Below are 26,254 nucleotides of genomic sequence, written 5' to 3'. Positions count from 1 at the left end.
GGAGGCATTCCGGTCATACCACCTTTTCATGTCCTCTTGACTGGCCTCTAGGTTGGCTTTTGCTAGTTCTCGGAATCGCCGGGTCTGGTTGCGGAGTGTTAGGAGGTAGCGGAAAACATCTGGTGGGTTCTTTAGCGGGGGCATCTCCCAGCCTTCCTTAACTAGGCTGAGCGGCCCGCGCACGGGGTGTCCATATAGCAGTTCAAATGGGCTGAAGCCCAGGGACTTCTGGGGAACCTCTCGATATGCGAAGAGGCACGGCAGCAGCACATCCCACTGGCGACGGAGGGGCTCTTCCAACCCCCCGATCATCCCTTTGAGCGTGCGGTTGAACCGCTCAACGAGGCCGTTTCCTTGAGGGTGATAGGGGGTCGTGAACCGGTAGGTAACCCCGCACTGTTGCCAGAGAGATTTCATATATTTCGAAATAAAGTTCGTGCCCCTGTCACTGACGACCTCCCGGGGGAAGCCCACCCGGGAGAAGATCCCCATCAGAGCCCGGCCGACTACCGGGGCTGTCACAGTCCGCAGGGGAACAGCCTCCGGGTAGCGGGTGGCGTGGTCCACTAGCACCAGGATGAATCGATGGCCTTGTTTTGTGCGCGGGTCCAGGGGCCCTACGATATCGATTCCGACCCTCTCGAACGGGGTGGTGACCACGGGAAACGGTTGCAGGGGGGCTTTCAGTTTGCGGCCGCTCTTCCCACTGGCTTGGCACGTGGGGCAAGATCGGCAATGCTGGTGTACATTGTCCCTCATTTTGGGCCAGAAGAAGTGGGTCACCAGGCGGCTATATGTTTTGTCTTGACCCAGGTGTCCTGCCAGGGGGACATCGTGGGCCAGGTTTAGCAGAAAGTCTCTAAAACGGAGGGGTACCACTAGGACTCGGCTGGCCCCCAGCTCCGCGATTCTTTGCTCACTGTACAGCAGATCATTGTCCCAGTAGACCCAGTGAGTTCCGGAGGTATCCCCTGCGCTTTGGGCTAGCGCTTGCTGGCGGAGTCCCTCGAGGGAGGGACAGGTCTTTTGTTCTTGGCGAAATTGTTCTTGCGTGGGCCCCCCCTCTTGAGGCCACTGGTCGAGGTTAGCGAGGTCTGGGGGTTGAGCTGGTTCGGGGGGGACGTCACGGTCGGTGGTTTCGGCGGGGGCGACCGGAGGCGGTGGCGCCGGCCATTCGAGTTCCTCTGGGCGGGTGTTGGCACGGGCGGTCATGGACCGGGTGGTGACGCACGCCCAGTCCGGGACGCCCAGCATCCCCAGGTGCTCTTTTCGTTCGACTGCTGCCCATGGAGAGCTTTCCAGGTCATTACCCAGGAGGCAGTCTACGGGGGCATCATCTCGGACCGTCACCTTCAACATGCCGGAGACCCCTCCCCATTCGAAGGGGACGCAGGCCATCCGACACAGGCTTTCTGAGTTATCGGCTGAACGTACAGGGCAGAGAATGTTTGGTAAGTATTGTTCGGGGGTCACCAGGTGACAGCGGACGGCTGTTACACTGGCCCCAGTGTCACGAAGGGCTTCAGCCCGGCGTCCATTGATGCCCACCCATTGGCTGTACTTCTGGGTATTAGCGGGTAGGGGGACCCGCGGGACCATGTCTCTCCCCCCTAGGCAGGCGAGAGCCATGGCGGCTGGCTCCCATTCTTGGTGGTCCTGTTCATATTCTTCTTGTTCCTCTGAGATCTGTTCCTCCCCCAGAGCAGCAGCGGCTACTTGACGGGGTCTTGGGCTCTGGTACTGGGGGCAGTTTGGGTCGTTTGCATAGTGTCCGACTCGTTGGCATCGATGGCAGGTAACATTGGCTCGATGTCCCGGTCGCGCTGGGGTGCTGCCCCGGTTGGCCGGGGGGGTGGGGCTGGTAGTGAGGGTGACCGGAGCGTTCCTTCTTCCGCGTCCTTGGCCTCCACCTCCTCGGGGACGGTGCTGACCATTGTTGTTCCGGTTCTGTTCGGAGGACCCATTTCGACTCACTCTGGTGATCTCCCACCGGTCTGCTTCAGCTGCGAGCTGCCGGGGATCCGTTAACTTGCTGTCGAGGAGGTGCTGACGAAGTTCAATGAAGCAATTGTTCGACAGATGCTCCCATACCATAAGATTGAACAGTTGTTCGTAGGTTGTGACCCTGCTTCCTTTGATCCAGCCCTCGAAGGCTCGGCTAAAGTAATTGACATAGTCCACCCAAGTCGTACCTGGGATGCGGGTGCAGTCTCGGAACCTCTGACGGTACATCTCGGGTGTGAGGCCATAGCGGGTGAGGAGTGCAGCTTTCATATGGTCATAGGAGGTCATCTGGTGGTCCGGGAGTTGCAGCAGGGCGTCGCGGCCCTCATTGAGGAATCTCCCCCACAGACCGGCCCCCCAATCGCTTTTATCGATCCGGTGTGCAGTCATAGCGATTTCATAGGCCTTAAACCATTGCTGGATGTCGTCCTCTCGGAAGTATTCTCGAACGACATCCTTGGGGATGTGTACCTTCTTCTCTGTTGCCCCTGGGGTGTGGGGTTGCTCGGGCACCCCTGCTTCTTTATTCTGTTTGCGTAGGTCGATTTCAGCTAATTTCCGCTCATGTTCATATGCCAGTTTCTTTTCCTCGAGCTCCCTTTGTCTCTGTTTCTCCTCTCTTTCTTCTCGGAGACGCAGGTGCTCTAAGTTGATTTTCTGTTCGGCCAACTTTAGTTCAACGTCCATTTTGAGCCGGGCCATTTCCAGCTCGTGTAGTCGGGTTCTTTCTCGTTCCTGGATCTCGTCTGGCGAGAGACCCGTTCTTCGTTCTTCAGGGGACATGGGGGTTTGTGCTGCGATGTCTTGATCGGGGGTTCCGGCAGCCCCGGTTTCTGCCCAAGATTCCAGGGCCTGCTTAAAGTCATCTTTGGTATTTAGTCCGGTGGTAGCGATACCTAATTCGATACAGAACTGTTTAAGTTCACGATGGTTGTACTCGTCCAATTTCTCCATCTGGAATTTCTCCGTTGATCCGCTGTCTTTAGTTGACATCGTGATTCGCCGTGGGGTGAGCTACTCTCTGTACGGTTTATGCGGTGATTCGGATCCCGTCGCTGGCCACCAATGTTAGACGGACCGGGAGGGTCGGCCGAGGATAAGGGGAGAGGTCTCCGGGGAGAGCCGTCTCCAGTGAATCGTACAGACAAGTAACTTCCCCCCCACAGACGGACACCACACAATGATAAAGTTCAACGATACTTTATAGGTAATTCTCAAGTACGGTAGAATGGTACAAGGAGGTCTGGACTCAGGGGTCCCCTCTATTCTGGTCTCTGTTTGGGAAAAGGGTAGCGGGACAGTCTTGTTACCAAAGAGATGGAAATAGCTCTCAATCCTCGAACTCGGTGGTGTAGATGAACGGGCCGCGGCGGAGCCAGCAGGGCCCGAGATGGATGAAGGAAGACGACGGTCCGCGGCAGAGCCAGCAGGTCCCGATGAAGGTGGTGGTTACAAACGGTCCGCGGCCACGCCAGCAGGTCCCGACGAAGATGAAGGATAGGGTGGTTCCCAAAGCCGCGGCAGCGCCAGCAGGCAAGACGAAGGTGCACAAGACAGAGCTACGGCAGCGCCAGTAGTCCGTCAAGGATGAGTTCTTCTTTGCGTCTCTCGACTCCAAGATACAACTGCCGTCCGGCTCTGGAGCTGCCCCAGTTATAGGGCTGGTGTGCTTTGATGTCCGGACCCTCGCACTTGGAGGTCGGGAGGTCCGGGATGAGGGGGTTCAGACACCCAGCAGGGGGGTGGAGCCAGCGCCCGGGGAGGCGATGGGCGAGCGGTACTTGGCGGGGGGAAGCCATCGACACCTCTTGCTCCCATTGACTGACCAAGTAGCCCGCTCACCTCCTGGGTGGATGTTGGTGCCGGAATGTCTGAGGCCTGGCCGGGCCCAGGGTTGAGGTCGATCGGGGGCCAGGCGGCCTCGTGGTGGAGTGTCCAAGATGGCGCCCAGGATGGGCGCGCAGACCGGCAGTGGGTCGGCCTATGCGGTCAACAGGTTCGAGTGTAGGGGTCCCTGCGGGGACGGTGGACGTGTAATGGTGGTGTGTGGTACTTGCGTGGCTGGTTCGGGCCTGGTTGGGCCGGGGGAGAGCGGCCCTTCATGTGGCCTGTCCAACACTCCTTATTACCACCGTGTCTCATTTACGCGTTACGTGTGTTGTTGTCCAGTAGGCTTTAAATGCAGCCACAAAGCACTATTTTCTCATAGCTTTGTCTTGCCTGCTGTTGCAGGCAGGACACACTCTTCTAAGGCTTTTATAGCACACATTTGAAATGTAGTAGGTCTCGCGTTTGCGAGAGTTTCATATATTGGCATATCAATCAATTAATCAGAGTACTTGTAAAGCGCGCTACTTATCCGTGAGGTTCCCAAGGTGCTGAGGGGGGGGGGGGTGCTGCTACTGCTCGAAGAGCCAGGTCTTGAAGAGTCTTCTGAAGGCGAGTAGGTCTTGGGTCTGCCGTATGTGGGTAGGGAGGGTGTTCCAGGTCTTGGCGGCGAGGTAGGAGAAGGATCTGCTGCCGGAGGTCATTGGTTGGATGCGGGGGACAGCAGCGAGGGCGAGGCTGGAGGAGCAGAGCTGGCGGGCGTGTGGAAGCTGAATCTGCTGTTCAGGTAGGCTGGTCCGGCATTGTGGAGTGCTTTGCTTGAAGGTGATCCTCTTGTCAATGAGGAGCCAGTGTAGGTCTCTCGTGGGGGGTGATGTGGCTGCGGCGGGGGACGTTGAAGATCAGTCTGGCGGAGGCGTTTTGGATGTGTTGTAGTCGTCGTAGGTGTTTGGCTGGGATTCCTGCATAGAGTGCGTTGCTGTAGTCCAGTCTGCTGCTGACGAGGGCCTGTGTCACCGTTCTTCTAGTTTCAGTCAGGATACACTTGTAGATCCTGCGGAGCGTGCGAAGGGTGTTGTAGCAGGAGGAGGAGATGGCGTTGACCTGCTTAGACATGGAGAGGGAGGAGTAGAGGATGAATTCTAGATTGTGTGCATGGTCGGTGGGTTTTGGTGCTGTTCCCAGTTGGTCGGCCACCAGGAGTCGTCCCAGGCTGAGGGGGTGGGTCCGAGGATGAGGGCCTCCATCTTGTTCGAGTTCAGCTTAAGGCGGCTGCTCCTCATCAAATCGGCGATGGCCTTCATTCCCTCGTGGAGGTTGGTTTTGGCGGTGGGCTGGTCCTTGGTGAGGGAGAGGATGAGCTGGGTGTCGTCTGCGTAAGAGGTGATGTTGAGGTCGTGATGGCGGGCCACTTGTGCGAGGGGGGCCATGTAGACGTTGAACAGCATTGGGCTGAGGGATGAGCCCTGGGGGACGCCACAGATGTCGGTGGCTTCGGATCGGAAGGGAGGGAGGCGGACGCTCTGGGTTCTGCCGGAGAGGAAGGAGGTGGTCCAGTCAAGACCCTTCTATTGGATTCCAGCTTCTAGGAGGCGTGTCTTTAGAGTGCGATGGCAGACCGTGTCAAAGGCGGCTGTCAGGTCCAGGAGGATGAAGGCTGATGTTTCGCCGTTGTCTAGTTGGCGCCTGATGTCGTTGTAAAAGACAATGCTTTTATTGATCTGTTATAAAAACAAGACATAAATAAAAGGCATTGTCATTTACAGAGCCAATAGCTCAAATTCTCATAAATGTGAGACCTGTTGCAATAGCTTGTTTAGCCACCCGATTCGCTATTGGGGACACCTATTTTGGTGCCCTGGTCTGTTTTCTGTCCCCGTCTGACCCTGCCTCCAGTACTTATGACTACCTTGTGGGTCGCACAATGAGGCTGCGATCACGAAGGTCCTCCCCAGAGACAGCAATGCAATGTTGTGCATATGAAAACTCTAGGAACTGTGTTCCTGAGTATAATGTGGAGGCCGGGCAGACATTTGACTACAAAGGGCTTACCCAACAGTTTCGACAGAACCAGAATAAAACCAGACCGTTTCTACCCTACAACTTCACTTGGCCCCCACTGCACTTCAGCAACCTCAGCGAGGTACACACACTTTATATCTACACATTCCCAGAGCTAGCACCACTGCTCTTCAGGAACCTCAGCGAGGCACACACACTTTCTATGTACACATTCCCAGGGCTAACCCCTCAGCTCTTCAGCAACCTCGGCGAGGCGCACACACTTTCTATCTACACATTCCCAGGGCTAGCCCCACTGCTCTTCAGCAACCTTGGCGAGGCGCACACACTTCTATGTACACATTCCCAGGGCTAGCCCCACTGCCCTTCAGCACCCTCAGCGAGGCACACACACTCTTTCTATCTACACATTCCCAGGGCTAGCCCCACTGCCCTTCAGCACCCTCAGCGAGGCACACACTCTTTCTATCTACAGATTCCCAGGGCTAGCCCCACTGCTCGTCAGCACCCTCAGCGAGGCACACACACTTTCTATCTACACATTCCCAGGGGTAGCCCCACTGCGCTTCAGCAACCTCAGAGAGGCACACACTCTTTCTATCTACACATTCCCAGGGCTAGCCCCACTGCGCTTCAGCAACCTCAGAGAGGCACACACTCTTTCTATCTACACATTCCCAGGGCTAGCCCCACTGCGCTTCAGCAACCTCAGAGAGGCACACACTCTTTCTATCTACACATTCCCAGGGCTAGCCCCACTGCGCTTCAGCACCCTCAGCAAGGCACACACACTTTCTATCTACACATTCCAAGGGCTAGCCCCACTGCTCTTCAGCAACCTCGGCGAGGCACACTCTTTCTATCTACACATTCCCAGGGCTAGCCCCACTGCGCTTCAGCAACCTCGGCGAGGCACACACTCTTTCTATCTACACATTCCAAGGGCTAGCCCCACTGCTCTTCAGCAACCTCGGCGAGGCACACACTCTTTCTATCTACAGATTCCCAGGGCTAGCCCCACTGCGCTTCAGCACCCTCGGCAAGGTACACACTCTTTCTATCTACACATTCCCAGGGCTAGCCCCACTGCTCTTCAGCACCCTCAGCAAGGCACACACTCTTTCTATCTACGCATTCCCAGGGCTAGCCCCACTGCGCTTCAGCACCCTGGGCGAGGCACACACTTTCTATCTACACATTCCCAGGGCTAGCCCCACTGCGCTTTAGCACCCTGGGCGAGGCACACACACTTTCTATCTACACATTCCCAGGGCTAGCCCCACTGCGCTTCAGCACCCTAGGCGAGGCACACACACTTTCTATCTACACATTCCCAGGGCTAGCCCCACTGCGCTTCAGCACCCTCGGCGAGGCACACACTCTTTCTATCTACACATTCCGAGGGCTAGCCCCACTGCGCTTCAGCACCCTCAGCGAGGCACACACTCTTTCTATCTACACATTCCCAGGGCTAGCCCCACTGCGCTTCAGCAACCTCAGAGAGGCACACACTCTTTCTATCTACACATTCCCAGGGCTAGCCCCACTGCCCTTCAGCACCCTCGGCGAGGCACACACTCTTTCTATCTACACATTCCAAGGGCTAGCTCCACTGCTCTTCAGCAACCTCGGCGAGGCACACACTCTTTCTATCTACAGATTCCCAGGGCTAGCCCCACTGCGCTTCAGCACCCTCGGCAAGGTACACACTCTTTCTATCTACACATTCCCAGGGCTAGCCCCACTGCTCTTCAGCACCCTCAGCAAGGCACACACTCTTTCTATCTACACATTCCCAGGGCTAGCCCCACTGCTCTTCAGCACCCTCAGCAAGGCACACACACTTTCTATCTACACATTCCCAGGGCTAGCCCCACTGCGCTTCAGCACCCTGGGCGAGGCACACACTTTCTATCTACACATTCCCAGGGCTAGCCCCACTGCGCTTTAGCACCCTGGGCGAGGCACACACACTTTCTATCTACACATTCCCAGGGCTAGCCCCACTGCGCTTCAGCATCCTCGGCGAGGCACACACACTTTCTATCTACACATTCCCAGGGCTAGCCCCATTGCACTGCAGCATCCTCAGCAAGGTACACACTCTTTCTATCTACACATTCCCAGGGCTAGCCCCACTGCGCTTCAGCACCCTCGGCGAGGCACACACACTTTCTATCTACACATTCCCAGGGCTAGCCCCACTGCGCTTTAGCACCCTGGGCGAGGCACACACACTTTCTATCTACACATTCCCAGGGCTATCCCCATTGCACTGCAGCATCCTCAGCAAGGTACACACTCTTTCTATATACACATTCCCAGGGCTAGCCCCACTGCCCTTCAGCACCCTCGGCGAGGCACACACTCTTTCTATCTACACATTCCAAGGGCTAGCCCCACTGCTCTTCAGCACCCTCAGCAAGGCACACACTCTTTCTATCTACACATTCCCAGGGCTAGCCCCACTGCTCTTCAGCACCCTCAGCAAGGCACACACACTTTCTATCTACACATTCCCAGGGTGTTAGACGGGGACCGGGAGGGTCGGCCGAGCACAGTGATCGCACAGACAGGTAACTTCCCCCCCACAGATGGACACCACACAAAGCTTAGGGTAACACCTTTTATAGGCACTTCTGGTAGTAGAGTGGTACGATACAGGGCGATCAGGACACGATGATCCTCTCAATTCTAGTCTCTAGTAAGGGAAGGGGGTAGCGGGACAGTCTTGGTACCCACGGGTACGGGTGTGTAACGGTGATAGCTCACAATCCTCGAGCTCGGTGTTCGGAGGGGTCAGACCGCGGCAGCGCCGGCAGGTCCCGAAGAGGTCGTAGGTGGCACGGGCCGCGGCAGCGCCAGCAGGTCCCAACGAGGATGAAGGTTACAACGGGCCGCGGCAGCGCCAGCAGGTCCCACGAGAATGCAGGTTGCAACGGGCCGCGGCAGCGCCAGCAGGTCCCACGAGGATGAAGGTTACAACGGGCCGCGGCAGCGCCAGCAGGTCCCACGAGAATGCAGGTTGCAGAGGGCCGCGGCAGCGCCAGCAGGTCCCACGAGGATGAAGGTTGCAGAGGGCCGCGGCAGCGCCAGCAGGTCCCACGAGGATGAAGGTTGCAGAGGGCCGCGGCAGCGCCAGCAGGCAGGACAATAGTTCCCAAGGCAGGGCTGTGGCAGCGCCAACAGTCCGTCAAGGATGAGTTCGTCGCGGTGTCTCTCGACTCCAGGATACAACTGCCTTCCTGTCCTGGGGCTGCCTCAGTTATAGGTCTGGCGCCCTTTGATGTCCGGACCCTCGCTCTTGGAGGTCGGGAGGTCTGGGATGAGGGAGTCCAGACACCCAGCAGGGGGGTGGAGCCAGCGCCCGAGGAGGCTGGGGGTGCTCGGCACCTGGCGGGGGAGAGCCATCGACACTTCGTACTCCCATTGACCTGCCAAGTGGGCCGTTCACCTCCTGGGTGGAGGGTGGTGCCGGGATGTCGGGCCTGGCCAGGCCCAGGGCTGGGGTCTGGCTGAGGCCGCACGGCCGCGTGGTGCCGTATCCAAGATGGCGGCTGGGCCGGGCAATGGTGCTGACGGTGGCCCGGGCCCTGTCCTGCGGGGAGGGAGCGAGCCCTTCATGTGGCCTGTCCAACACAGGGCTAGCCCCACTGCGCTTCAGCACCCTGGGCGAGGCACACACTTTCTATCTACACATTCCCAGGGCTAGCCCCACTGCGCTTTAGCACCCTGGGCGAGGCACACACACTTTCTATCTACACATTCCCAGGGCTAGCCCCACTGCGCTTCAGCACCCTCGGCGAGGCACACACACTTTCTATCTACAGATTCCCAGGGCTAGCCCCACTGCGCTTTAGCACCCTGGGCGAGGCACACACACTTTCTATCTACACATTCCCAGGGCTAGCCCCACTGCGCTTCAGCACCCTCAGCGAGGCACACTCTTTCTATCTACACATTCCCAGGGCTAGCCCCACTGCGCTTCAGCACCCTCGGCGAGGCACACACACTTTCTATCTACAGATTCCCAGGGCTAGCCCCACTGCGCTTTAGCACCCTGGGCGAGGCACACACACTTTCTATCTACACATTCCCAGGGCTAGCCCCACTGCGCTTTAGCACCCTGGGCGAGGCACACACACTTTCTATCTACACATTCCCAGGGCTAGCCCCACTGCGCTTTAGCACCCTCAGCGAGGCACACTCTTTCTATCTACACATTCCCAGGGCTAGCCCCACTGCGCTTCAGCACCCTCAGCGAGGCACACTCTTTCTATCTACACATTCCCAGGGCTAGCCCCACTGCGCTTCAGCACCCTCAGCGAGGCACACACTCTTTCGATCTACACATTCCCAGGGCTAGCCCCACTGCGCTTCAGCACCCTCAGCGAGGCACACTCTTTCTATCTACACATTCCCAGGGCTAGCCCCACTGCTCGTCAGCACCCTCAGCGAGGCACACTCTTTCTATCTACACATTCCCAGGGCTAGCCCCACTGCGCTTCAGCACCCTCAGCGAGGCACACACTCTTTCGATCTACACATTCCCAGGGCTAGCCCCACTGCGCTTCAGCACCCTCAGCGAGGCACACACTCTTTCTATCTACACATTCCCAGGGCTAGCCCCACTGCGCTTCAGCACCCTCAGCAAGGCACACACTCTTTCTATCTACACATTCCCAGGGCTAGCCCCACTGCCCTTCAGCAACCTCAGCGAGGCACACTCTTTCTATCTACACATTCCCAGGGCTAGCCCCACTGCGCTTCAGCACCCTCGGCGAGGCACACACACTTTCTATCTACAGATTCCCAGGGCTAGCCCCACTGCGCTTTAGCACCCTGGGCGAGGCACACACACTTTCTATCTACACATTCCCAGGGCTAGCCCCACTGCGCTTTAGCACCCTGGGCGAGGCACACACACTTTCTATCTACACATTCCCAGGGCTAGCCCCACTGCGCTTTAGCACCCTCAGCGAGGCACACTCTTTCTATCTACACATTCCCAGGGCTAGCCCCACTGCGCTTCAGCACCCTCAGCGAGGCACACACTCTTTCGATCTACACATTCCCAGGGCTAGCCCTACTGCGCTTCAGCACCCTCAGCGAGGCACACTCTTTCTATCTACACATTCCCAGGGCTAGCCCCACTGCTCGTCAGCACCCTCAGCGAGGCACACTCTTTCTATCTACACATTCCCAGGGCTAGCCCCACTGCGCTTCAGCACCCTCAGCGAGGCACACACTCTTTCGATCTACACATTCCCAGGGCTAGCCCCACTGCGCTTCAGCACCCTCAGCGAGGCACACACTCTTTCTATCTACACATTCCCAGGGCTAGCCCCACTGCGCTTCAGCACCCTCAGCAAGGCACACACTCTTTCTATCTACACATTCCCAGGGCTAGCCCCACTGCCCTTCAGCAACCTCAGCGAGGCACACTCTTTCTATCTACACATTCCCAGGGCTAGCCCCACTGCGCTTCAGCACCCTCGGCGAGGCACACACACTTTCTATCTACAGATTCCCAGGGCTAGCCCCACTGCGCTTTAGCACCCTGGGCGAGGCACACACACTTTCTATCTACACATTCCCAGGGCTAGCCCCACTGCGCTTTAGCACCCTGGGCGAGGCACACACACTTTCTATCTACACATTCCCAGGGCTAGCCCCACTGCTCTTTAGCACCCTCAGCGAGGCACACTCTTTCTATCTACACATTCCCAGGGCTAGCCCCACTGCGCTTCAGCACCCTCAGCGAGGCACACTCTTTCTATCTACACATTCCCAGGGCTAGCCCCACTGCGCTTCAGCACCCTCAGCGAGGCACACACTCTTTCGATCTACACATTCCCAGGGCTATCCCCACTGCGCTTCAGCACCCTCAGCGAGGCACACCCTCTTTCTATCTACACATTCCCAGGGCTAGCCCCACTGCGCTTCAGCACCCTCAGCAAGGCACACACTCTTTCTATCTACACATTCCCAGGGCTAGCCCCACTGCGCCTCACCAACTTCAGCGAGGCACACACTCTTTCTATCTACACATTCCCAGGGCTAGCCCCACTGCACTTCAGCACCCTCGGCGAGGCACACACTCTTTCTATCTACACATTGCCAGGGCTAGCCCCACTGCCCTTCAGCAACCTCAGCGAGGCACACACTCTTTCTATCTACAGATTCCCAGAGCTAGCCCCACTGCGCTTCAGCACCCTCGGCGAGGCACACACTCTTTCTATCTACACATTCCCAGGGCTAGCCCCACTGCGCTTCAGCACCCTCAGCGAGGCACACACTCTTTCGATCTACACATTCCCAGGGCTAGCCCCACTGCGCCTCACCAACCTCAGCGAGGCACACACTCTTTCTATCTACAGATTCCCAGAGCTAGCCCCACTGCGCTTCAGCACCCTCGGCGAGGCACACACTCTTTCTATCTACACATTCCCAGGGCTAGCCCCACTGCTCTTCAGCACCCTCAGCAAGGCACACACACTTTCTATCTACACATTCCCAGGGCTAGCCCCACTGCGCTTCAGCACCCTGGGCGAGGCACACACTTTCTATCTACACATTCCCAGGGCTAGTCCCATTGCACTACAGCACCCTCGGCGAGGCACACACTCTTTCTATCTACACATTCCTAGGGCTAGCCCCACTGCACTTCAGCAACCTTCGAACGGAACAAGCAGAGGGGCCCAAACAACCTCCCTTTTCCCAACTTGCACCATACTGGCATGAAAGAATGCTGCTCCTTTCCTGACTGCTCCACTTTATGATGCGCAGGCCAGACTGCCCCACTCCATTTGTGAGCAACATGAGGTGCTGCCTTTGCGGATTGCCCCAGTTCAGTGAGTAAAAAGAGGACCATAGAAAAGAGACGATAGATCTATTTCAAGGCTCCCACCTCCTGCTAAAGCTCTCTACCTTGTACCCGCTTTTAGACACGTTTAGTGCGTTTTGAACAGTATCCAGTCTTTTTAACTACCCCAGAGCACATTACATAATAGATGTGGATTATCAGCGTGCAGTCAGGCAAGTTAGGTGTCTTCTGACCATAAATCCAGTTAGAAGAGCTACCTGTTTTTCAAAATACATTTCGTTGTATTTTATCTCGGGGAGAGGATGTGAAATTATGGCCAGAGATGCGGACTTTGAAACTGGGGAACCAGGTTCAAGTCTTGGTACCAGCTCAGCAGTCTGTTACTCTGAACAAATCCCTTAATCTTCCTGGGCCAAAAAAGTAAATAAATGTGATCTTGTGTAATGTAAGGCAGGCGGGGTAAACATGCTAGGATTCAGTGACTTCTGCATGCCCATCTGATAGCGGGCTTGTTCTGATCACTTCGCCATGGGCTGCTTGGAAGGTGGAGCCCCGGGTAATTCTTCATTTTGCAGATGTGTTGAAGCAGCTCTGCTCATGATGCCACTCTTCCTCGTCCCATGCATTTCACGTGTGCTGACTGTGCCCCTTCCATTCTGCACTTCCTGTGCCCTAACACTGCCACATCCTCTTGTGCACACCTCTCGTTCCCCACCCTACCAACATACAGCCTGCCTTCACAGTGCCTCATGCTCCCATGCACGTATCCTGCCCTCACAGCACCCCATCTCCCCCTGTACATCTTATATCGTTAAAGTGACCCACCCGCCCCAGTAAACAAACCCTTTAGCTCAGTGTCCAGTGGTCCCAGGACTGAGCCTCCCCAAGGATGGAACCCAATGCAGGCTATTCAGGTGCCCTGTGTTCAAGGACAAGGCTCAGGGGTTGGGGCGTAGGAGTATCGGAGGTTATTAGGGAATTGTGTGTAGGGAGGCAAGCTAGGGCTCACAGAAGGCACTGGAGAATCGCACGAGAAAATGAGACCGTTTGGGGGGTCTGCTGTTTCCCCCTGTGAAGATAGTGTGCGTACCCTACCACCAGTGTCGTCTCTGTATTTGTGCACAGCATCTGTGCTGTCCTGCTCATTCTCTCTTTTCTGATGGTAGCAAAAGGGCCCTGGGTGCTCTCTCAGGGGGATATGGCTACTAACCTCCCCCCAAAAAATCCCCCAACCGCCCAAGTTCTTGTCCCACCCGTCCAAGTTGATAGTGGTGGGACTATCAAACTTCCCGAGCCGCCACTGCCTGTGGGTATCACAGCACTTTACAGACACAAAGGAAAAGAAAAATTGCATAACATCGCAGCACGTGAGGGAGCCTAAAGATAAAAGCAAAGACAAAATACCTCTGTATCCAGTGAGGGAAGAGACGCAGGTAGTTTACATCATCGGGTAATCACCATCCTTGAAGTCCGAGTGAGGGGGGAGTCCATTAGGTTATTGATATCTAGGATGGTTGACCTTGGTCGGTAAAGTATAGGTTGAGGATAAGTTGTTTCAGGTCCTTCTTGGACGCTAACGGAGGTATTCCACCGAATGTTGAACTATTTGAAAAACATCTGTTATGAGGTATTCCACGAGAGAATTTCCGGATGCTGAGCGATTCCATGGCCATGTTGGTAGTTCATGTCTTATTCTTTGAAATGGTCTTACTACAAGGCCCTGCTTCTCAGGCGTGTAGTTTATTTTGATATTTTTTTTACTTTTCTTATTTCTCGTTGTTGCTTCAGACTTCTAATTGTTTCTTTCGTTTTTTTCCATCCTCTGTCGCCCTCCCTCTATTGCCCTCCCTCTATTGCCCTCCCTCTGTCGCCCTCGCTCTGTCGCCCTCGCTCCCTGCTGCACCTGTGCGCAGCACTGCTCCCTGCTGCACCTGTGTAGCAGCACTGCTCCCTGCTGCACCTGTGCGCAGCAGCACCTGGTAAAAGGAGCCGGGCCGTGCTGCGGCTCAGAGCGATGCGCATGGAGTAATGCATGGAGTAATGCATGGAGTAATGCATGGAGTAATGCATGGAGTAATGCATGGAGTAATGCATGGAGTAATGCATGGAGTAATGCATGGAGTAATGCATGGAGTAATGCATGGAGTAATGCATGGAGTAATGCATGGAGTAATGCATGGAGTAATGCATGGAGTAATGCATGGAGTAATGCATGGAGTAATGCATGGAGTAATGCATGGAGTAATGCATGCACTTCGCTGCCGCAAACGCCTCAACCTGTCCAGCTTCAAATAGTTTCGTCCCATAAATCTGTAGCTACAACATAAAATAATCTCCATTCTTGCGCCCTGAACAGACCACGAATGCGGCCAAACTCTGAGCCAGAGAGCGGCTCGAAACCGTAACAGAAAGGAGTCCCGGGCACAACTCAGTGGCCACAGTAGAGAAGTGGCTGAAAACTTGGCCCACGTCAGCAAAGTGGGCAGTTCTGACTTGGTAAGGACAGCTGTAGAAGTGTTCTGGCAGGGATGGAAGACAGCATGGCTTTGAGCTTGCTGCAGGGAACATTCATGGTGATATCAGAGGAATCAGTGCAAACCAACCAGGAAGCAGCCCAAACGCCCCCCACACTGACCTGTCCCCAGCCCTCCGGCCCTGCCTGGTTGCACTGACCTGTCCCCAGCCCTCCGGCCCTGCCTGGTTGCACTGACCTGTCCCCAGCCCTCCGGCCCTGCCTGGTTGCACTGACCTGTCCCCAGCCCTCCGGCACTGCCTGGTTGCACTGACCTGTCCCCAGCCCTCCGGCACTGCCTGGTTGCACTGACCTGTCCCCAGCCCTCCGGCACTGCCTGGTTGCACTGACCTGTCCCCAGCCCTCCGGCACTGCCTGGTTGCACTGACTTGTCCCCAGCCCTCTGGCCCTACCTGGTCGCACTGACCCGACCCCAGCCCTCCGGCCCTGCCTGGTCACACTGACCTGTCCCCAGCCCTCCGGCACTGCCTGGACGCACTGAACTGTCCCCAGTGACCTGTCCCCAGCCTTCCGGCCCTGCCTGGTCGCACTGACCTGTCCCCAGCCCTCCAGCACTGCCTGATCACACTGACCTGTCCCCAGCCCTCCGGCCCTGCCTGGTCGCACTGACCTGTCCCCAGCCCTCCGGCCCTGCCTGGTCGCACTGACCTGTCCCCAGCCCTCCGGCCCTGCCTGGTCGCACTGACCTGTCCCCAGCCCTCCGGCCCTGCCTGGTCGCACTGACCTGTCCCCAGCCCTCCAGCCCTGCCTGGTCGCACTGACCTGTCCCCAGCCCTCCGGCCCTGCCTGGTCGCACTGACCTGCCCCAGCCCTCCGGCCCTGCCTGGTCGCACTGACCTGTCCCCAGCCCTCCGGCCCTGCCTGGTCGCACTGACCTGTCCCCAGCCCCCCGGCCCTGCCTGGTGGCACTGACCTGTCCCCAGCCCTCCGGCCCTGCCTGGTCGCACTGACCTGTCCCCAGCCCTCCGGCCCTGCCTGGTCGCACTGACCTGTCCCCAACCCTCCGGCCCTACCTGGTCGCACTGCCCTGTCCCCACTGACCTGTCCCCAGTCCTCCGGCTCTGCCTGTCCCCACTGACCTGTCCCCAGCCCTCTGGCACTGCCTGGTCGCACTGACCTGCCCCAGCCCTCCGGCCGTGCCTGGTCGCACTGACCTGTCCCCAGCCCTCCGGCCCTGCCTGGTTGCACTGACCTGTCCCCAGCCCTCCGGCCCTGCCTGGTCGCACTGAACTGTACCCAGTGATCTGTCCCCAGTGACCTGTCCCCAGCCCTCCGGCCCTACCTGGTCGCACTGCCCTGTCCCCACTGACCTGTCCCCAGTCCTCAGGCGCTGCCTGTCCCCACTGACCTGTCCCCAGCCCTCTGGCACTGCCTGGTCGCACTGACCTGTCCCCAGCCCTCCGGCACTGCCTGGTTGCACTGACCTGTCCCCACTCCTAGGCACTGCCTGGTTGCACTGACCTGTCCCCACTCCTAGGCACTGCCTGGTTGCACTGACCTGTCCCCAGCCCTCCGGCCCTGCCTGATCGCACTGACCTGTCCCCAGCCCTCCGGCCCTGCCTGGTCGCACTGACCTGTCCCCAGCCCTCTGGTCGCACTGACCTGTCCCCAGCCCTCCAGCCCTGCCTGGTCGCACTTACCCTTCCCGAGCCCTCCGGCCCTGCCTGGTTGCACTGAGCTGTCCCCAGCCCTCTGGCCCTGCCTGGTTGCCCTGTGGGCCAGTCCGACCCCGACAGAGACATGAGAATCGAGCCAGGTCCTTTCTTTAAAGGCCATTTGCCATCCAAGCTTCTAACCTTTGTAACAGAGCGAGACGGCAGAGAGCCCCGAAAGCAATCCCAAACTTTGCCTAACTTTGATTCCCATAGAAGGAACCTGGAACCAGCTGGAACAGTGCACCCCTGTCTAGAGAGCCCATAAACCTGTGGGTCTGAGAGGGGAGCTTTCTATGGCCCCGATTACACTCAAACCCTTGATAGTTGCACTATCTGTGATACCAAAATATTGATGGCAACTCATTTGTGCAATGAACCATGCACTCCTGCATGTGTCCCAAGTGGATTTCAGCAGAGTTTGCAGGGTGAAAAATGGCAGATAAATCATTTGATCAGTGGCGTTGCTAAAGGAGGCAGTTGAGACCCATGCCCAGCTCTGTCAAGACTCTAACTGGGCTCCACCACCAAACACATTGAATATATCAAGAGGCAACGACACTGAACAAACAAGCAATGGTAAATGCATTAGGTTTCGCCGGGGGGGAATTAATACGTTTAGAGGTGGTGAGGCAGAGTAATGAGTGCAGAGAGAATGGTGCGAGTCCTCTCTGTGCAAGAATAAAGGTTGAGTGCAGGGAGAATGGTGTGAGTACTCTCTGTGCAAGAATAAAGGTTGAGTGCAGGGAGAATGGTGTGAGTACTCTCTGTGCAAGAATAAAGGTTGAGTGCAGGGAGAATGGTGCGAGTCCTCTCTGAGCAAGAATGGCGGTTAATAAGTGTCGAGTGCAGAGAATTGTGCTAGTCCTCTCTGTGCAAGAATGAAGGTTGATAAGTGTCTGGGTGCAGGGAGAATGGTGTGAGTCCTCTCTGTGCAAGAATGAATGTTGATAAGTGTCGAGTGCAGAGAATGGTGAGTCCTCTGTGCAAGAACGAAGGTTGATAAGTGTCAAGTGCAGTGAGTCCTCTCTGTGCAAGAATGAAGGTTGATAAGTGTCGAGTGCAGAGAATGGTGAGTCCTCTCTGTGCAAGAATGAAGGTTGTTAAGTGTCGAGTGCAGAGAATGGTGCGAGTCCTCTCTGTGCAAGAATGAAGGTTGAGTGCAGAGAGAATGGTGCGAGTCCTCTCTGTGGAAGAATGAAGGTTGTTAAGTGTCGAGTGCAGGGAGAATGGTGAGGACTCTTTTTTTATTTATTCCGTTCATTGCATTTGCATACTTACAAATCAATAATTAAATCATTAATGCGAACATAATTTTTATAACAGAAAAAGAAAAACTTAAGATGTATAGGATTTGGTTGTTTTTCACAGTGAAATGTCCATGTGTTGCAACATAGGCCCCACAATTTTAACCCCCAGCTTTTTTTTCCTCACAGATTTAATGCTATAGAACCGATCTTTCAAATTAAATACATTCTAAAACTTTGCAGGCCACATTCCAAACGAAGGTGCTTCATGTCGAAGCCGCACTGAAGCAAGGCACGGTCGAGCAACAGCCGCTGCCATGAAAATAAGATATCTAAATGGATAACCTGCCTGGGCAGGCTTAATACCTTCACCCACTCCCATTAGCATCACCTCTCGGGAGATAAACACATTGACCCCAGTAATGAGTCCAAAACTGCGATATGTTTTGTCGAAACTGAATTAAACCTATACAATCAAAAAAATACGTACACAATCAGCATTCACCATCTGACATCTATAGCATTTCCCATCATGGTGTACCCCACTTCATTTTAACAGGGGTGTGGTATAAATTAAACAACGTTTTATAATGTTGCGTGCTCAGATTAGCGGTCAGCATAACTTTAGCTGCGGTGTCAACTGATTGTTGCATATTCTCCTGTGGTCCCAAATGTTCCACTCCACATGGCATCATGTCTCATCACTTCAAGTCTCTATCAATATCCCCTATAATGACCCGATCCTGGCTCTTTTCTTCACCGCCTCTATAATAATATTAGGTGTTACTGCTAGGTGTTTACCATGTTTAGTTAAGTAGTCACGGATTTGTATAAATTTAAAGAAGTCCTGTTTAAATAGATTATACTGTTCAGCTAAATCTGTAAAAGAAACCATTATCCCACCGCTGTACAGATCTCCTAGATTCCGAATCCACTTATCATGCCATCTCCCCATCCTTGCATCCCAGAATATAGCAGGGAATAATTCTATGGTGGTTCAAGGTGTATAATAATTTATACGACCAATCGATACCAATCTGCGTATTATCTTCCAGGCTTTATATGCTGTGCTAAAAATGTAAAACCGTCTTAAAGTAGCTAGGTTCATAGAACTTAAATAAAACCCCACTGACCTGAGTCCCCATCAGCATTTGGTATATATTTGGGGCTTCTGCAGGTTGTACTTCTGCTCCAGTCACTAGATACTGCATGTTTTGGAGGAGGCATGCTAAATCATAAAATGTAAAATTCTGTACTGCCCAGCCCCCACGCTCTAATGGAAGCGTCATATACTGCGAAGCCCGGCGAGGTTTCTTCTGCCCCCAGATAAACCCATCAACAAGGGATTGCAACTAACAGTTGAAGGCGTGTTAACTCAAGTGGGACAGTCCTAAAGTAGTACATTGCCTTAGGGAGTATGCACATTTTAAGCTCATTGCACCTCCCTACCATAGGTGGGAGAGGTGTGGCGCCGCGGCCAGGGCGGCTGACGCTGGAATCTGGGGACCTCGGTTCGATCCCCGGCTCCGGCGGCAGGTTAGCCCAGCACCATGTGACTCTGGGCAATAGCTCGCTTAATCTTCCCGAGGGCCCCCCAGCGCCTAGAGACCCTTACGGGTGATTGTGCGCTTTACAAATGTGGACTTTTTTTACCATAGACCGATGCAAGCACTCAACCCGCTCCAATTGTCGCTGTGCCAAAGATGCTGTCTCTGCCCAGTTTACATCCACAACCTCTTGAAGCGACATCCGAATTTTAATACGCAAATATCTAGCTTCTTGCGTTAACCGTGCTTCTCCTAGACAAAGTCCTTCAGTACAGACAATCTGGGTTTTAGATACATTCAACTTGTACCTGGCAACTGCACCATATCTCGGCGTTGGGTTCTCGTTTTCTCTTACCGCTTGCTCTGGATCAGACGACACTACCGCTATATCAGCGTCCACAAGGACATGCACTTGATATTTCCCAAGTGTCAGTGACTGTATTTCATTGGTTGTCTCCAACAGTATTAACAATGGATTAATATAAATAGCAGAGAAGGGGCGAGCACGGACATCCCTGCCTTGTTCACCTAGAGATATTTACGAAGGATGACTCTCTGCCATAGTGCCTATTTTAGCCCTTGGCATTTTATACATTGTATAGATGTGCTATAGCCAGGCCCAAACCCCATGTTATGCATAACGGCCTAGAGAAACTGGCATGATACAAGATCAAACCCTCTTTCAGCATCTAATAAAATTATGCCCATTTGCTTTTGCTGTACACTGGCTTAATCTATAGTTGCAATCACCCTATGTATATGATTGATTGATCGTACTCCGACCCGGTATAAAGCAGTGTTGATACCTGGAGACTAATGGAGATATAACACGAGCCATTCGAGTTGCTAGAATTTTTTAATACAGCTTGCCGTCAGCATTTATTAAAGATATGGGTCTATACGACCCAGGAAGCCTTGCATTTTTCTTTATTTTTAAAAACCACAATATTGGAATCCTCCCAAGACGGTGGTGTATTCCCTAATTGAGCCTCTAAAAAAGTAGCCAACATGTCTTTTATAATAGAAAAGAGTGTCTGGTATATCTCCAGCGGGAGTTTATCCGGTCCTGCCTCTTGCCCCGGGCTAGTGAACCCAATGCCTCCTCCAGTCGAACATTGCAATTGGGGTTTCCAACTCATCTCGTTCTTCTTGCCCGAGCCCAATCAGTTCTAATGTCTGCAAAAACTGCTTTATATTGGCCTGCTGCACTATGTCTTGTGTATAAAGCTCTTGGTAATAAGAGTGGAACTCACCCATTATCCCTTCTATGGTTTCTGCTGCCCCCACTTTCCCATATTCTAATATTGCAATTCTCTGGGAGGCTTGGCTACCCCAAAGCCTTTGAGCTAAGCAGCGACCAGTTGTCTACCCATATTCATACCTTTCCGCTTTGTATATTTTAAATCTCCTAGGGCCAGAAATTGATTAAATCTTAGGGCAAGTGGTGCCATCGCATTGATGATCCCCCCGCAAAAATGGTCCTTTATGTCCTGGGGGTCCATAGATAAGAACACCTGCCAGTGATTGATGGGTGGATATTGTGCAGTGAAAACCAAAGCTCTGCACCTTCAATTTCATCCATAGGGATACATTTGGCCGAGCTGTCATTTTTAATGATCATTGCGATCCCCCCACCCTTCCCGATCGTGCGTCCTTCCTCAAAATAGAGTAGCCTAGAGGTATTGCGGTTGCCAGAGTGGGGTTAGAAGTATTCGCGAGCCAGGTTTCAGTTAAAAATAAAATGTCTGGCCTTGCCTCGGATATCAGGTTGGAGATATGATGGGCATTTTTGTACAGGGATCGTACATTGAACTGGAAGATTCTGATGTCTTCCTGCCTCCTAGCATCTCCTTCCTTCCCATTTTTAGTGGGCCCGGGTTCCTTAGTTGAGTGTGTGGAGCAGGTCCAATTGCACATATTGCACTTAATGGTTCTGTTATCCCCATCAGGCTCTACGCAATTACAACTGTTATAAGGAGGCATATATCTTTTAAGTTCCGCTCCATCATAACTGATCTGTTTCTTGTGATTTATGGGAAAACCGGCAGCGATTCCTGCCCTGTCCGCCTCCGGGATGCTGACAAGCACAGACAGGCTTGCCTTCGGCGCGCCCGCTGCGTGCATCCGCTGCGCGGTCTGATACACATCCGATTTTATCGGGGCCAGGCGCTAAAACGCTAACCTCCCAAACCGGATTTGGGCGTATGCTCCTTCCACACAAACGACGGTGTTGCGGTGGACCGGGGAGACTAGGCAGAACCGGTAAGTTTTCAAATCATGAGTACGTTTTAAAATTATTAAAAGCCCTCAATGCCCATAAGTTTAAAAATTACACAAATCCCAGTTACAACAGAAATAGCAGTGTCAGCAGGTTATGAAAACCGTAACAGCAGCAGTTTGCGCTCCCACCCTTTGCATATGATTCTAATCTTTCCAAATGTGCGTCCACCATATCCCATTAATCCTGGCTTTACAACATGCTGTCTTAGTTTGAGCTTCCTTGGGATTCACATGGTCTCTAACCACTTGTGTAAGTTCCTGCTCTGCAAGCTTTAGCTCTTCTAATAAACCCAACATTTGCTCCTTGTGCTGCCTTTGCTTAGCCTACCCATAGGTAAGTGTTTCCCCCCCTCAACCCGGCTTTCAGAGCATCCCAGACCATTGGTTGAGTAGCCATGCCTCTCTTGCTCTCAAGAAATAATTTAGCCCAGGTTTTAGCATGGCTAATGTAGTCAGAATCACATAGTAACTTCTTGTTAAAAGTAAGATCTATACTCCCTTACAAGACTGAGGCCTGTAAGATCTACTAACACTGGTCCATGATCAGACGTAATTCGAGGCCATACTTGCATCCTTGCACCGACCATAAGTGGATGGGGCAAAAACATAGTCAAGCCGAACAAATTTATTATATGGGTATGAATAAAACATATAACCTGGATCCCCCTAATTCACAACAGCCCAGCCATCTACTAACCCATGATTCTGCAATAGTTGTTGTAGGGCCTTATATACTTTGGGTTTACGCCCATTATACTTCACATATGCAGGGTCCCACATCTAGCCTTCCCCATGAATATTGAAATCCCCAGACAATATCAACGGGGTTCCCCATAACGCAAATTCAGCATTCAAGAATTCCAGGGTCTCGGCCTCATCCAAGTTAGAGCAATATACTGTACACAGAACTAACTTAGTATCACCTATGATGTACTCTGTAATGGCCCACCTCCCCAGATTGTCAACCTTCTCCTTACCCGTACCAGATGTAGGAGAGTAGGGTCTGCTTACTATGGTCACCCCCACTTTTTGCTGTGATTTTCTGGTTTTTCGACTTTAGTGTGGCTGTGGGCCTGCTAATCAGACCCACAGCCCAGCTGTTCTCTCTAAATTGATACCATGTACTTTAGGTACATACCTGATTGGGTATTGGGTCACCTTTGTGTACCATAGATAACCCAGGGCATAGGTGCATCCAAGGCCTACCAGGGGCTGCAGCATGTATTATGCCACCCTTGGCTGGCCATCCAACTGACACCACAGGCTGATCACTCAGCTTGGGTAAGGTGGTGTAATCACCCCTTACTTAGATATAGAATATCTATATCTACCTTATATATAGACACATAGTAACCTATAAGTAACTCCTATGGCAGGCCTTAACAATCCTGTAGGCAGAGCGCTTGGTTTTATGTGAGAGGGTGCCCTAGCATGAGCTGAGCCCCTCTGCAGCTTTCGGAACCATCATTATGTGAAGAAGCAAGGACCCCCTGATTTGGATAAAGTTCCTGGGTCAGGGCAAATAATGTATGTAAAGTAATGTACCCAGGCAAGCCATATAAAGACTGGCACAATTCAATTAGCAAACAGAGCGAGATTAATGATGAAACACTGAATTAGCATGAAAAGTACATTTTAATAAATTTCATAAAAAGTGTCATGAATTAAATCATTGACATATTGATAAAACATGATAAAAACAGTTCCATTAACAGATATGCATTGTTTATACAGTAAAGTGATACAGTGAGGAGATGGTTCCGAAAGACAGGAAACCATCTCCTTATAGCTGTTCTAAGATATAGCCATACCATATACTCTTAAGTGCAGTATAATTCTCTTGGTTAATGCTAACTTTGGTTTGTCTTTATCAAAACATGTCGTGTAAGGTGTCGAACACTTTGGAATACTACCCCCCCTGCCAATTCCAGTGGTGGGGGTAGCATTCCACCCTTCTAGAGGGAAAATACATGTATGTTACTGCTTTACCCGGTTAAAGTTAAACGGAGCCTAAGCATCACAAAATGGATGCTGCTGCCACAGACACGAGTCTGACCTCCTGCTCCTTGGGGAAACTCCAGCGAGGGAGGCCTGGACAATAGGTTTCCTGTCGAGGGAGGTACTAGCACCTCCCCAGACAGCCTGTAGTGTATTGGGGCAGGGTGGGTTGAATGGAAAGATGCTTTTCCAGACACTGCCTGGGGCACACAAGGTGCTCCATACATTGCCCGGTTCAAACCAGTTGCTGGGGCACTGCAGCCCCGCTCTGGCGTTAAACTGGACAAAGGGAAAGGGGTGTAACCACCCCCTTCCCAGGTCCACCCATAGGAGGGACCTAGCAGGTAATCCAGCCCATTTTCTTAGTACAAAGATAGGTGCGGTGTCCCCAGGACTTTAGATTATCCTGGAACGAAATTCTGAAATGAAACTCTTGGACCTTCAACATTCTATTCCGACTAGAAGACTGAAGACATCTCCCTTGTGGTCAAGGAGTGACCACCCTGTGCAAACAGGCACCACCAGTAACTTGCTGGTCTGCTTTGTCGACGCTCCCGACGGATCCCGAAGACTCAGCGACTCAGGAACTGGACTCTGACTTCCCTGACCCACATCCACAGCTAAGCTGAGACCCGTGGCGGACACGAGAGATGTGGGACCGGATACCCTGGACATTTTGCGAACTGCATAGAATCCTGAGGTAACTCGCAATTGTGCTTTGGGGTACGAGAAGCCCCAGACCGAAGCACCATTTGCACCGAAGCTCAGCCCTCCACACTCCACGGGTGCCGCGTGGGGCCTGCTCTTGTATTTCAGTGCAACGTGTCTTCCTGGTTGCTAGCCTGCTGGCTAGTGAGCCCCCTGAAGAAAAACCTTTAAAACCAAACTGCTTTCCTGGTTGCTCCAGATTCCCTGCAAAGGAGAAGCTCCCCGGACCTTGCTGGTCTGACCCCAAGCCAATCTTTACTTCCTGCGTGGATTGCATTTGCCAAGGCTTGTTGGGTCCAATCCGGATACCGACACCGTAGTCAACTAGATCCTTTGTGGGACAGCTCGAATCCAGCTCCTGGTCATCGTCAACACCTCCTGGTCCTCGTGGCTGCAGAGACGAGCTTCACCTGAGATCATCGCGACATCGCCTGGTTCCTTCCTGGTCACTGGCTAGTGACCCAGACTCTGTCTCCTCTGCTTTCAGGTTCTTCGATCCACCCTTGGATCCACCCGGACACTCTTCCTCTGGCTGCCTGCAGCACTTCTTTTGCAGATCTCCATTGAAAGCATCGACTAAACCCGACACCAAAAGGCACCTATGCACCCGGCTTCCCTGGGTGAGGTAACACAAGTACTCCGGTGCTCCCATGGGTCTTGACTCTCGAAGTGTCCTAGTCTAAAGGGGTTTTGACGTAGTCCATCCGGGAGTGCCCTAAAACAGTAAGTTTGTAACTTCTTCGTTCTCCATTATAAGTCAATGGTAACTCGTGACTGTTGAGACACTGCACGAGTCTCCCATTGGTCTCCTACTTCCTAACCTTTGGTTGTTTAGTGTAGCCCCAGCGATCCCCTAGGCCTATTCACTATTCCTGAAGTGTTTCTTATACCACTTAGTATATGGTTTGTGAGGCCCCTAGGGCATAACTGTATTTGTGCAACTTATCATATGCTAATTGAGTAACTTGTGATGTACTTCGATCTCTGACCTCATAAAGAGTGCAGAGGGGTTGTATGGTGTCCTTTCATTTGGTATTCTCTGAAGTCTTAGCCTATGACTGCCGGTTCATGCTACCACTAGGATAGCTTGTCTAGAAGGTTGACTTTACAACCACCATGAATTGGATGTATGACGGAACAACGCGTACCGTTACAACGCGTCCCTTTACGACGCAGTTTTAACAACGCAAGTCGTTACAATGACTTCCTTTGGTGGGGCGCTGATAGTGAATAGTTTAATTTACTATTCCAACACCAGTCCCCGTGGATAGTAGAGAAGGTGTTGGATAGTGAATTAAATTTCCCCTATCCTAGAGCGCCCTCCAGCGAAAGTCGTAACGACTTTCATTGTTACGACTTTCGTTGTTAAAACTGCGTCGTAACGATACCGCGTTGTAGCGGTTCCGTTGTAAAGTATGTTTCCCACCATCAATAAGGGTCGTTTAGACTGGTGCAAGGTGCCCACTAGAATAGTGGACATCATATGCCAGGCTAACTTCTCACACCAGAGATTCCACGTCATGCTACAATTGCCACTCCCCTATTCAGAACTGTCTGGATGCTGTAATAACCGTATACCCCAAGTCAGATAGTATACTCCTATTAGACCA

General features: G+C 53.3%; 1 protein-coding gene across 1 annotated transcript in view; it reads left to right on the top strand.

Annotated features, from left to right (window-relative positions):
- LOC144785705 (interferon regulatory factor 2-like) overlaps positions 1–26,254 on the top strand; it is a 94,564-nt gene that overhangs the window by 53,850 nt on the left and 14,460 nt on the right. The window lies entirely within an intron of this gene.

The sequence above is a fragment of the Lissotriton helveticus genome, chromosome 10, assembly GCF_964261635.1.
Source record: "Lissotriton helveticus chromosome 10, aLisHel1.1, whole genome shotgun sequence".
Classification (NCBI taxonomy): Eukaryota; Metazoa; Chordata; class Amphibia; order Caudata; family Salamandridae; genus Lissotriton; species Lissotriton helveticus.
Note: the sequence above shows the minus strand (reverse complement) of the source record. Positions and strands in the feature narration are given on the sequence as shown.